Below are 13,771 nucleotides of genomic sequence, written 5' to 3' on the forward strand. Positions count from 1 at the left end.
CAGTACATGGTGTCTCTGCACGCTGCATCTGAACAGCTAACAGTCAAACTGTGTAGATTTATAAATAGTGAATGCTGTTGGGGGAACAGTCAGTACATTATAAAGGGAAACTAGAACTGTGAAGGAAGCATTATGTACCGAAAGGATTAGTGACCCTGATGTATTGAGGACTTTAGATAAAATAAGGTTCAGATATTTCACTTGCTGTTTCAGAATTACGGAAAGTCGATCTGAACCTTTTTTTAATTATTATTTGACCGGGGAATTAAAGATAATTGAGCAAGACTGCATTTAAGTTCCATCACCAGATACCACAACAGTTTTTGCAGCTAATCATGTGACACCGATTAGCATAACAGGTAGGCCTGACTGGGTACAGTACTGACATTGTTGTTATCTCCTAAAGAGATACTTGTCAACCTGTTTGATTACAAGGATTTTGGTCATTTTGCTTCCTACAGAAACCGGTAAGTGAATGAATTAATCGAATTCCGTTCCAATCAGCAAGAAAGCAGAAATGCTGGGATCTAAATAAATTCCTCAAAATCTTCTATGCAAACGGTATGTTTTTGAACCAGGTGGTTATGAGTTCAAGTCTCACTCTGGGGAATTGTACAAATAATGTAGGTCAAAATTTCAGTGATGCAATAAGGGGGATGCTTCATTGTTCAAGATGATTTTAGTTTTGGATGAAATGTCTGTCCTCTAAAGGGGACATGAAATACCCCAAGGCTTCAACAGTTTTAAAAAAGATGTGTATGGGTTTTACGGCCAACATTTATCCCTTAGTCAGCACCTGTGTCATGTATGGCTGCAAAACCTTTAAACTATTTGTTCTTGAGACATTTATCAACTTATCAAGACTACATTTATCAACCATCTCTAACTGCTCGACAAAGTGGTGTTGAGCTCCTTTTTGAGCTGCTGGTAGTAGCAGCAGAGCTGTAAGTCAGGGAGTTCCAATGTTTGACTGTTTAGTGATGAAGGTTTAAAAGTGCAGAGATTTTTATCACAGGAATAAACTATGGGCTTTGCCGGACTCTGGATATGCACTGAGTAATCTGAGACAACACAACAAATACTCGTAAACACAGCTTACTCACTGGTGTCAGTGGAGACCCAAAAACTTCCCACACATGACTCAACACAGTACGCTCTCAATAATGTAACCAGCATGACTTGCACACTCCTTTACTTGAATGATTCTGCAACCTTTGAAGCTTGCATGTGGGTGGACATGACTCTCCATGGAAGACTCATCTGATCTATTGCTTCCAAGATTTCACAATGATTCATGCCATGTGTATGTGAGCAAACCTTTCCTGAAATAAAATTGTACATAAACCTGCTGTGTGATAATAGAGAAAAAAGGGAGAGAAAGACAAAGGTAAGGGCTGTGGGGGTGTTTAGAGAGGAATATGATAAAAAGTTGTGACATTTAGCAAGAAACACATGATATTCCTTTGAAAACCAATCTTGGATTTTTAAACGGACTGTGTAAAATGGTTCATTGAGTGATAATATCAAGAGACAATGACACACATTTGTATCATATGGATTGCACACACTAAGCTCAAATTAGTCTCTACCAGTGAATAACAAAATACGTACCTCCCTCACCAAAACAGTATAGATGGACCTCAGATAAATGAATTTACCCCTGTTTTCAGGGCAATCAGCAATTCAAACTTTTAAGGAGATTTCTTAGGGCTGTATTAAACCCTAGTGGTTTATGCATCCTTAGGTTATCCCAGGTAAAAATCAAGGAGTAATAAATCCTCGTGGAATACTGCTCAGGAGTTACAATGGGTAAACAGGAACACTTCCACAGCTGTTGCTTCAGTGTTGTTCTACTTCAGAGTGTGCAACTTACTTTGGAGACTGGAATTGTCACATGGCATTTTTAATACACCAGTGCAAAATAAGACTGCACAAAGGCTAACTGGTTATCCTATTATATTGTGCTTTAACACTCATTACCTTAGAACCTTACAATCAATGACAGATCAGCAATTATTGATCATTTATCCCAGACAGAACTATTCAAGTTTTCACTCCAATGCTGGGAAGGGCAAGACCTGTTCTACAAAGTCGAAATGGACATGTGAAGTATTACTTCTCCATCATTGAAACTACTCGAATACAGTAGAGGACTAGCCTTGGATTAGTGATTACACTATCTTGGAGCAAGACAGTTGTAGGTTAAAGTTCCACTCCAGAGACTTGATCAGAATCCAGGAAAAACACTTCTGAGGGTCTGCTGCACTGAGCCCTTGAGACAAAACATTAAAACAGTGGCCCTTCAGCTGCCCACTCAGACAATGAAAGCTCCCACAGCACAATTCCAAGAAGAGCAAAAGTGCTGGGCAGAATCTATTCTTAACCAACATCACTATATAATTCCAGTCCATTATTACGTTGCTGTTTGTGGAATGTTGCTGTGCATATACTAATCTAAATAACCATTGTAGCTATGCTTCAAAACTACCTCACTGACTGTAAAGAGCTATGGATGTCCTAAAGCTGTGCAAGGCACTATGTAAATGACTGTTTATTTCTTATTTGTCTTTAGTGGCTAGAATGATTGAACACAATTTGATGTCATCGTTCTTGGCATTTACGGATTTCCTGCTGACCAATTCTAGACCAATATCTTGGAGAGTTCCAGTAAGTGCTATGTTGCAGCCTACCAACAGCACAGACATTACTGTTGCCTGGCAACACAACGGCTTGCACAACAGAGAAAATACAACATCGTCACCAGCCTGTCATCACAGATTTGAGCGTATGATTAGAATTCTCCAAACAGGGCAACTTTGGTGTTTTTCCATAGTGCTTTGGATTTAACTTTACTCAAACAATTGGCCAGATTCCAGAATGGTAAAGCTGGGACTTGAGTGAACAGTGAGATCTTCCACAATGTAAATGCCTCAGTGCAACCTTAACATCACTATCCAAAGCAAAGATTGGACTAAATGAATGAATCCTTTCGTACCTGATAGGCCAATCACAATTTTAAAAGAAACTCTTGAAGGATTGATGCTGTAAGAGATTAGCATCTTCTCCCAGTTCAAAGATCAGAGTACTGTAAATTTTATTTTCTTCCCCCCTGCCCCAGTATCCAATGGTTACTAAACAAATATGAGAGACACTAGACTTTCGAATGTTTCGATTTTACCGCACTGTCTTTCCCATCCAAAACAACCAAAATCAATCTTCAGGTGCTAAACAGACCACAAACACAAGTCTTTGACCAGGCTTGCTTCTTGCAGTTCTTTTAATTATTCTCATATCGCTTTCAACAGCCACAAGTGACACACAATTTATTATAGAGCTCAAAATAAACTCAAGTCGACAGACATAGCTCAGCCTTTAGTTACTGAAGGATGATTTGCCCGCCAACTTCACCCACATCCACTGTCTAAGAGAAGACTAAAAAAAGGCTCTGAGGAATAGCAGAGATGGCATTAACTGGTAAAGTTTAAGGTTCAGTAAACTTAATAGATAGCAAGTCAAAAAGAATCAGTTTACAAACCAAATCAGTAAACATCTATTAAATCTGCTCTGCATTCACTTGCATCGTTATATTGTTCAGTTGCACAGTGTCCGGATCAAAAACCCTTGATCATATACAAACGTGAAAGAAAAAAGGCATAGAAACAAACTTTATTAAAATAAAGGAGATATTTATGGATGGCCAAGATTCATTTCTTTATAATTATTTCAGGTATTTACAGTTTTAGCTGTATATTAGGAGCATGTTAATTTCTTACACCAATGCAAAAACATTTGGATTTAAATAGTGAACCTCAAAAGATTAAAGCCATCCAGTAACAATCTGCATCAAGCCAACACTACTGATCTATTTTTGTTAAAAACAGGTCAAGAAGTGATAGGTGGTAAGACATTGAGCTGACTTTAACTAATAGTTCGTATTAACATAAACGCAGAAGTATCAGGAAACAGATTAGGTGAACTGGGTTTATATGGAGTACAAACAAACAAAAGCTAGCATTTTGATGGAAACATTCATAGTCTTGGAATGCCCCAACATGCTTTACAGGGAATTTTCTGTGCTTTTTCAATTGCACTTGTAGGTATTTTGCTGTGGGCTCACAGCGTGCCATCATTTTACAGATCAGCATCCCTGTTATCACGAAGTACTTCAGACCATTTCTTTCCTTTCACAAACAGCTTTATACCAACAGCAAGGGGATAGGACAGTACCCAAAAAGAAAATCTATATTGAACTACCAACAGAAATCCTTCCAAAGCATCACTCTTCCCTGCAGAAGAAATGCTAACAACTTGTGTTTTATCTGACACCAAGTTACAGCTGGGACAGGGCAATTCCCTGTGGTAATGTTGGCAGTCAGTTCTTTCCTTCCTGGCTTTAATCCAAAACAGATGGGAGCCTCTTGGTTCTGACCTTATAGTTTGTGGAAAATAGGTAACTCACTGTTGAAAAAAGGTAACTTACTGCTTGTCGTGTGAAAAAAAAACAACTTACATAGGCACTCATAGCAGATAAAAAATTTTTTTTCTGCAACTAAAGCGTTTCCAGTTTCGAAAATCCATTCAGCTCAGGTTCTGCAGACCTGTCATTACAAGGGCAGAATAAATAGTCCATTGACACTGCCCTCTAGTGGCACAGTAAGAGAAATTACAACATTTGCAACCCAGTTTTCACATTCACACAGGATGAAAAAAATAGCTTTGTACCCTGTCTCCCCTGCCAAAGAACATTCTGTTCCTTGGCTCCAGCTCTCCCTCATTCATTCCATTTAAACTGTCTGTTTTAGTAAAAATAAACAGTGGAACAGATAGAACCCACAGGAATTTTCTGCTGGCTCTCTGACTCCCACTCAAGCTGGAACAGTGCGTTACAAGTATTTCACCCAGATGTGTTTGATAGTTCCTTTATAAGAAAGGGGTAGGAGCATGCAAGGAGAGTTGAAAGAGTGAAGGCAGTGCAGCATGGTCAGCTGGGATCAATTTCTTAATCGTTTTAACAAAGAAAGTGTATAGAACCACATCACAACCTCAAGACATCCCACAGCGCTTCACAGCCAATTAACTTTCCGAAGCACAGCCACTTATGTAAACAAACATGGTGATAACACTGTGCACAGACAGATCCCAAATACAACAAATGTAATGAAAAGCCAGCTAAAGTGTCATACTGGATAGTGGTTGAGGGTGGAATTCCGGTAAAAACCCCCTCATCAGGAACTGGCTGATAGAACCTCTGGCTAAAAAGTTTGTGTCAAAAGATGACACCTCTGCCCCCTCACGCCTGCACTGAAGCTTCAGTCTAGATTAATTCTTTCTGAGCCAAACCAATGAAAACCGACTGAACTAAAATCAGAAATAAAAACAGAAATTACTGGAAAAATTCAGTAGGACTGACAGCATCTGTGGAAAAAAAAGTCAGATTGAACATTGAGTCCAGTGACCACTCCTCAGAGTTAGCATTTTTAAGGGTCACTCACCCCAAAACATGAACTCTTGATTTCTCTCCACAGATGCTGCCAGTCCTGCTGAGTTCTTCCAGCAATTTCTCTTTTTGCTTGTGAGCCAAACTAACAGTCAACTTAGCAAGATGAGAAGACTGTACTGACTCAGCAATGAGATTCTAAGTCCACTTTTTAGTCAGAAGTCAAACTGGCTTTGAGCTTCACCACCTCTAGTAATTAAAGGAGCCACACAGACCAAAAAAGTCCCTAATCTGTGTTGAGATCTCTATTCTCCAACATAGCTAGCAGTGAAATTCAACAAGACTTGGATTCCACTTTTGGGAATAAAGAAACTGCCTTAGTTGTATAAGTCATGTTAAGTATGAGGAAAAGGTATGTAAAGTCACAGCGGACTGGTCTCTCACGTGGGAGACACACACACACACACACAACCACTGAGTTTAACCAGACAGTCATCGTGCCTCAGGTGAGGGACAAGGTTGAGAAGGTGGGAAGTTCATGGTAATCTCGGCTGATGTGGGAATTGAACCTGTGTTGTTAGTATCACTCTGCATCATAAACCAGCTGTGCAGTCAACTGAGCTAATGACGGTCATCAATGCACTTTAAATACAGCTCTGGTTTAAAATATCTCTCTGCCATCAGTCCTGCACCATCCAAAAAAAACACAAATAAAAGCTAAGAAAGTAGAAATCCATCTTTCATTATTGTCACAGTGCATTTCCTCACTATTTCTTAGGTGAAACATTGTACTTCCATTGAATTAGGAGGCACTTATTCCCTCCAGGGAGCTTCCTCCTGCTTAGCCTTGACATTGATTTGCATTAATTTCCTGACTTGTAGTCAGAGGAATGTCTTTAATAAAATTCCTTCTGTTTCAGCATAGTATTTAAAATGAGCCCCAGAGTAAAAACTGGGAGCTTATATTTTTTTATGTTAAATCAGGCTCTGGGCTATTGTAAAAAGGTACATTCCTCCATACCTCCACTCGGAAGAAATAGCAAAGTACTAAGTAAAGCCCTCTGACTTACTTTCACATCAATCTTTCCTTCTCACTTTCTTTTCCACCTCTAGATTTGCTGATTCTTCCCTCCTGCAGATGGAAAGGCTTATGGAATCATGGTACTGATATCAGCATCCACAAATCAACATTTTTTCCCTCTTTTCCTTTTAATCCACATTTCAAGCATGTTGCTGGGTGGAAGCATCCTCAGCAGACTGTAATTCTGGGTTCTGCCTCTTTGCACATTTCCCAGGCAGGGAGGGAGAGCCAGCTGATGGTGGTGGAGGAAGGAACAGGGAGTAGCATGATAAGCAATTTGAATTAACACATGCCTTTAATGTCATTAAGAAAAAGCCCAGAGTGAATTCACAAGAGCATACATCGCTAGCCAACAAAAGGTGACAAGCCAAAGGAGGGGATAACAGGACGTATAACTGATCTTTTGCTATATCAAAGCAGTGTTTAAAAAAATATCCAGGACAGCCCTTATTTCATAACAATCATGTGTATGCAAGTGACAGAAACTTCTTTATAATCACAAGTGTGCTCCTTAGTCAAACATGCATGGCTCTTGCTATCATGGCAAAATTGAAGCTGACATCTACACTGGAGCTCCTCATGGTCTACTAATCATGCAAAGTTAGGTTCATGCAACAGGGAGGGCTACAAGCAACACAGTTGGATAAATTGAAGAACTGCACAGAAAGCCAATTATAGTTTTTGCAAATGACATTTTGACAATCAGTGCTGGGAGTGAAAAACAGAGATAGGGAGTTCTGGGCATCCTGCTCCCCTATAACTTTGCTTGTCCAAAATTTCTGTCAGCAACAAAGGTAAAAACGCTTTGCGGAGGTGTGGCTGCACAAGTAGATAAACCGGTTTCTATTTGCACAGTGAAGTTCATTCCCAGCCAGGTTCTCCAAATGGAAATTCTCCAGGCAAAGAAAAGCTAGCTTATACACCATGCACCTGCATTAAAACATTTAAAAACAAATGCCAGTCTTGCTTTAACAAAAAAAAGGGACCAAGAAGCTCGAGATGAAATAAGCCTATATGTCCAATGATTAATTTAATAGTTTACTACCTTCAAATAGCTTCATAAATCACCTGCCTTTAAACCACCTACCATGCATTTTTCATTAAAACAACAATGGAAAAAGCATAGCAGCCTGCAAACACAGTATGCCAAGGGCAATACGTTCTAATACAGTAAACCCATTTACAGAACCATAAACCTGAAGTGGTTGGGAAATTTACTGTGGCTTTAATAAAACTGCAAATGATGCACAATACAAGTGCCTCAGCTCAATTAAAAAAATATCAAAATTCTCTGAATGGCTCTACATATTGCTGAGTGATACAAAGCAGAAAAGAGTTGAAATTCAAATTGGCGGTCTGCATTGAGTCTGTCTCTAATCGGGTCAACAATGGAATGGAAAAGGTGAAGTAAAATAGGCCATTGCTTAACACATCTGTATTTGCGACAGGAGGTACAAAGTCAGGGGTCTTGTTCCTGTTGCCATTCAGGAGCATGTCTGGGAAGGCTTGAGGCAATGATTCCACCGTCTTACGGACTTTAGACATTTTCCATTGAGTTGCAAAATCATAAGCCAGAGTAAGCCTACTAAGAGAGCAACCCATTGCTGTCCTGTACCACACTAGTCTCTTTGACTTTGAGCTAACATGACCGGGGCAAAGGGGGTTGAAGATAGAATTTAAGGTGGAATTGGGTCAATTGGAATTGACATCAAATGTGAAAATGTAGCAAAGCAACTGATTACGGAAAATCATGTTTTCATTTTAGATTCACATTTCTGACTTTCTCTAATCTTAATGAAGTTCCTTAGCTAAGTCTTGGAATGTCAGGTGTCAGAAGTGTCACCCAATACAACTTAGAGTGTTGCAGTCCACTTGGTGAATAGGAAGCACTCTCATGGCCAGGTATACTTGCTTTACACTGTTTTATTTGGGCATTGGAACACTATTGTTGCAACTCTCACACACTGAGCCATTTCCACTGGCAAACTATCCTTACTTAGAACATAGAACATAGAACAGTACAGCACAGAACAGGCCCTTCAGCCCACAATGTTGTGCCGACCATTGATCCTCATGTATGCACCCTCAAATTTCTGTGACCATATACATGTCCAGCAGTCTCTTAAATGACCCCAATGACCTTGCTTCCACAACTGCTGCTGGCAACGCATTCCATGCTCTCACAACTCTCTGCGTAAAGAACCTGCCTCTGACATCCCCTCGATACTTTCCACCAACCAGCTTAAAACTATGACCCCTCGTGCTAGCCATTTCTGCCCTGGGAAATAGTCTCTGGCTATCAGAATGTTGGCTTTGTGGGTAAGGCTGTCATTTGCTGCTCATCCCGATCAGCTGAATCGGCCACATTAGTATGGGATGGGAATCATATGGTCAGGCAAGGCCTCCAGGCTCCTTTTCCCAAATTAATATTAGCAAAAATAGTTGAGTTTGAGGCTTTTATTGATTCTTGATTTTTAAAAATAATATTGACTTATGGGATTTCAAATCACTGAATTAGTAGCCGAGAGGTAGCCACTGCACCACAAGACCATTTATATATATAGTATTCCTATTTTGCCACTGTAACAAATCATTAATAACTAGTGAACACTAAATAGAAACTCATGTTTTACGTGATTAGAAGACTAATTTGTCAACCAAAAAGCAACAGCTGGGATGAGGGAGGGGGGGGTGAGTGGGAGTGGAATAAAATTTTGCATGATTACAATTTTGAAGATTTTGAAATCCACCTTAAAAACTGAAAAGGACTACGAATGGTGGAAATCAGAAACAAAAAAAAGTCAGAACTTGCTGGTAAGGCTCAGTAGGTCTGACAGCATCTGCGGAGAGAAAACATTTCCAGTTTGGGGTTACTGCACCCCAAATGTTAACTCTGATTTCTCTCTACAGATGCTGCCAGACCTGCTGAGCCTTCCCAGCAATTTCTGTTTTTGAAATCCACCTTCTCTTATCCCTTCGCCATCAGAATTGTCAGGACGGAGGCTGTTCCTACCAAATCCTGCCTCAAAGGTAGCACCAAAGGAACTAAAAGTAGATGCATAGCCTTGGACGGTGATCCTATCAAGGAGGTCTGTACCAGAAACAGCCAGGCTTCAGTGGCAAGCAGGTATTAAGTATAAAGAATTTAACCATTTTGGCTAAAAGTCATGGATTAACTTTTACACGAGGGACCATTATTCAAAAATATATAGTATATAAAATGGAAACAAACTGTATATTGTTAAGCCACAATGTCCTACAACAACATTCTGAAAATGTGAGAAGATCTTACAGTAAATAGCCAATGGCTCATCTTGCAGGGCAACGTTCCTTTCAGAAAAGTGACACACTTAGCAACAGAAGAGAATGTGAAAGCCAATTAAAGGAAACTTTATGTTGCACCTCCTATTGTTACGGTCAGCAATTTCTTCCCCTCCATCTCTGCCAAAAGAACTGCACATTTTCATTTCTACTGCACAACAAAATGACTCTTGTTAAGTCAGCTGGCTCTGAACCAACCAGCACGAGACTTCAGTTCCTTTCTAACATCCTCCCTCCAGCTGTGTGCACCAAACGGGAGGAAAAAAATGCCCAATTTAGAATAAAAAAAAGCAATTTGCAACAAAAAAAACCAAATGGAAAGAACTCGGGAGGGGGAATTCAAGAAGTGGGAAGGGGCTGTATGAAAATAAGAACAGAACATGGGTTGGAAGGTGTTTAAAGAATGCACAGTGTTTCTACTGAAACAGATTGAATGGTCCTCCTGGGATTAATAACTATCATGCTCTACTGCTGATTAATTATTTAGTCAGGCCAAACTGTAGTTACAGCTGTTCCTCACAAGGTGCCACAAACACATCTTACAAACTATACTGAGCTGCCCACTGCCCTAAATTTAAAGGCAAATACTTTCCCAGCTCACTTATTTTGCTATATTTAGAAAGGCTGCATCTGAAGTCATAAGTTCTGAAGTCAATCTCTCACACTGGTGAGATGCCACTGGCATGGCATAACAGAAAAAAGGATAAAAGCTTCAGTAACTTGAAAATGAGAAAAGCACTGGGTGCATAAGAAACAGAAAAGATGTCGCAAAGGAGGAGATTATTAGGATTGATGATCAGAAGTTTACACAAAAAGATTAATTTTATTGAAGGTCTTAAAAGGAAGGGGAAGAGGCAGAAGCAATTAATGGGGGAGTATTGTAAGTGGGTAATAATGGGATGAAAATTGTAACATAATTCCAGTTCTAATTTTTTTATGGGCTTCAAAACGGTTGTCATGGGGTATCTCTACTTGGTCTTCAACAGGTCTTTAGATGTACAGGTGACACTTGTAAAACAAAAAAAACCAAGGAAAACATCTTCCATTGATTGCAAGGCTGAGTGTGGCAGAAAAACATTTGTGTGTCCAAACTCAGCTAAAATATTTATTCTGACATAAAGAGATGCCCAGAAAGAAGATTCTGGAGAACTGAAATTCTTGGCAGCCTTTAAATTTTTATTTCCCGGAATCTCAAACCACAAGAAACATGAACTTTCAGCAATGTCAATTTATCAAGTCAAAGGCTTACTGACTTATGGGCAAAGCTCTTTGCACATTTAAGACTTTGACGTTATTTCACAATGAAAGGATCAGCAGCAGCTTATATTGTCAAACTTTTCTGTTTTAAAGAAAGTCACTGATTAGGCCATATTCAGTTCTCACTCTCCGTTGGTTCCATTCTAGTCAACTGTGTGTTTAACTCTATCTCCCCTGTCAATAACACAGACTATGAAAACTTACTCCATTTTCTGGAATTCACCTCCTAAAACCTTTTGCCAATCATCCTCAAAAACCACTTCTTCAACCAACCCTCTGCTCATCCTCATTTCTCTTGTTTTCTAATTTGATGTCTGAATATTCTTCGCCTCATCAGAAAAGCAAAATGCTGTTAACGTGTTTATTTTTATGCAATTCCACATTTTAAAAACAAGCTGTTGAAACTATTTTTTTGCTGAAAGTTGTGTGCACATAAATGCCCCTCAGCCTTTTGGAATTTAGTGAGAATGGGAGAAGAATGTGGATTAGAGAGGTGAGGAAGAAAAAAACAAATTTTAAAAATGTGCGCAGCATTCCTGAGGGAAGGCACAGACAGCCAACCTGCTACATAGAACACAAGAGAAAAAAATTCACAGTGATTTGTTAATTTGCACAGTGGAACTGATTCAGTTATAAGAGCAGACACAGCATGGAACTTAGCCTCTTCAAGACTGATCATTATCTCTCATCACTGTTGACTGAGGCAGCTTAATTAACCCCCTTTGAAGTCAACCTTTCAAATACCTCTGCATTACACAGGCAGATAAAACAAAACTTATACAATCAGAAACATGTCTGTGAAGATATTACTTAAAAATGATCACAGTATATTGAAAAACAGAAGAAGATCACCACTATTTGCTGAAAATTATCCTAAAAGACACAAGGCAGCTTATTATGGCATATCTGAATTTACAAGAACACAAATTCCTGAGATTTACAATGTTTCCATCAATATTGATAGCATGATCTAACCCTTCTTTCAGTTTGTTCCTTCATAATTTTAACTTGCTGTATCATTTTGTGTTTATGTGTTTAAGAGGCATAAATTTTAAAATGAAAATGTATACCACATTAGACACAAAGTTAAAGTGGCAAAATTTTTCCCATAAAAAAAGGAAAACTAAAATCTGCTCATAGTGAGTGCGGGTATACATATGTACATTTGATTCTGCTACACTCTGCAGTACTTCAACTGAGCATAAACTCAGACATCCTAGTACTCCAGGTTGCTACGGCAACATTTTTTCTGTCTAGCAACTCGCAGGAACAGTCTGAACCTACTGAATAAGCACTTTTTGGAACAAGAACAAAATTACATTCAGCCTTAACTAGACACAAATAAATATATATTTTATATAGATAAATAGGCATTTAAAAGATATAAATATACATTCATTACACAGCTACTTCACATTGAAGCAACACTGTAACACCCTATCTGACAAGTAGCGCTATAATACATACCATGCAAGTACACTATCTAACTCCGCCAGGCAAATTGCATACCAGAAATTCTGTGAAATCTTATAACATAAGGAGAGAGAGAAAAGAAAACTTACCTCTTGAGAATTCTCAGGGTTTGATGATCATTAATTTTTAGGAGAATTGCGGGCAGGGACTAGAGGGAAAAAAAATTGAGACGAAATTCCTCTTTTTTAAAAAAATAAATTAAAAGCCGATCGTTATATTCCCATGTTGGGCAGATGAGGGTAACTAGAGGGGTGAGTGAGCTGTGTGGGGAGTTGGTGTAGGATTCCCGACTAGGGGAGACACTGGAGGTGTTGAGAAGCGGCGGCTGGTTGTGGTTGGGGTGGGAGCGGGGGGTGGTCGTAGTGGCTGGTTTAGTAGTGGCGGCGGCGGCGGAGTTGCTGCCGCTGCTGAGGAGCGAGTGACAAGGGAGCAGGCGGCACGGAGCTGCTACTGCTCCGGTGGCTCCGAGTGGACTGGAGGGGCAGCTTGAGCTACGTCACTGACTGGCTCCCAGTGAAGTGACTCAGCCCCCACCGCGCCGGGACTCGCTCTCCTTTCTCTCGCCACCCAGCGGAAAAAAAAGCGCTTGTTGCGAAGCTGACGCACGCTCTGACAAACTCCAGCCCACTGCTTCCTGTTCCCAGTAAAACCTCTTTTCTCTCTCTCTCTCTCTTTCTGTCTACCCAAGTAATTAATGTTGCATTTACTACTATGCAACCAGCACAATGAATTTTTTTTTAGCTAAACCACAGACCGAATTGTTAACGTAAGAATGAATTGTAAAATCAAATCTGCTATTATTTCTTTAAAGTTGTAAGGCAAAAGGCAAACCTTTCTTTATCTTCACCGCCCCCAACACACACACACACATTATGAAAACAGACTGTTGGCAATAAAGGTCAGATTGAAATCGCTGCAGCCTGCCTTTCTTTCTTTGCCCCATCCTTTATCAGACTAATGCAACCAATAGCTTGTCAGAATTTGGCAGGAGTCCCAAAAAATCTCTTGTCAGTGCCTCCTCTGACATCAATAGTACGTGGGGAAAAGAGATTTCTCTTTCCACATTTCCTCAATGTGTTTACAAGTGATGCATTTTCACAGCCTTAAACTCTGACGTCAGATTACAAACTGCTGAAGTAACAGGACTGATTCAGCATATGACATAACATCTTCCTGCGCTTTCCATGTACAGTCTGTGAGCA

At 39.7% G+C, this 13,771-nt stretch overlaps 1 protein-coding gene across 3 annotated transcripts in view; it reads right to left on the bottom strand.

Moving 5' to 3' along the window:
• csrnp1b (cysteine-serine-rich nuclear protein 1b) overlaps window positions 1–13,068 on the bottom strand; it is a 29,571-nt gene extending 16,503 nt beyond the window's left edge. For 2 of the 3 annotated variants that reach the window (XM_048529254.2, XM_048529255.2), the window contains exon 1: window positions 12,659–13,068. The gene's annotated coding sequence lies outside the window, so the exon portion shown is untranslated. Of the gene's footprint in view, window positions 1–6,507; window positions 6,600–12,658 lie in introns of those variants that run through there. The other variant, XM_048529256.2, reaches the window with a different exon arrangement.
• Window positions 13,069–13,771: the final 703 nt, after the last annotated feature.

Source organism: Stegostoma tigrinum, chromosome 5 (genome assembly GCF_030684315.1).
Source record: "Stegostoma tigrinum isolate sSteTig4 chromosome 5, sSteTig4.hap1, whole genome shotgun sequence".
Classification (NCBI taxonomy): domain Eukaryota; kingdom Metazoa; phylum Chordata; class Chondrichthyes; order Orectolobiformes; family Stegostomatidae; genus Stegostoma; species Stegostoma tigrinum.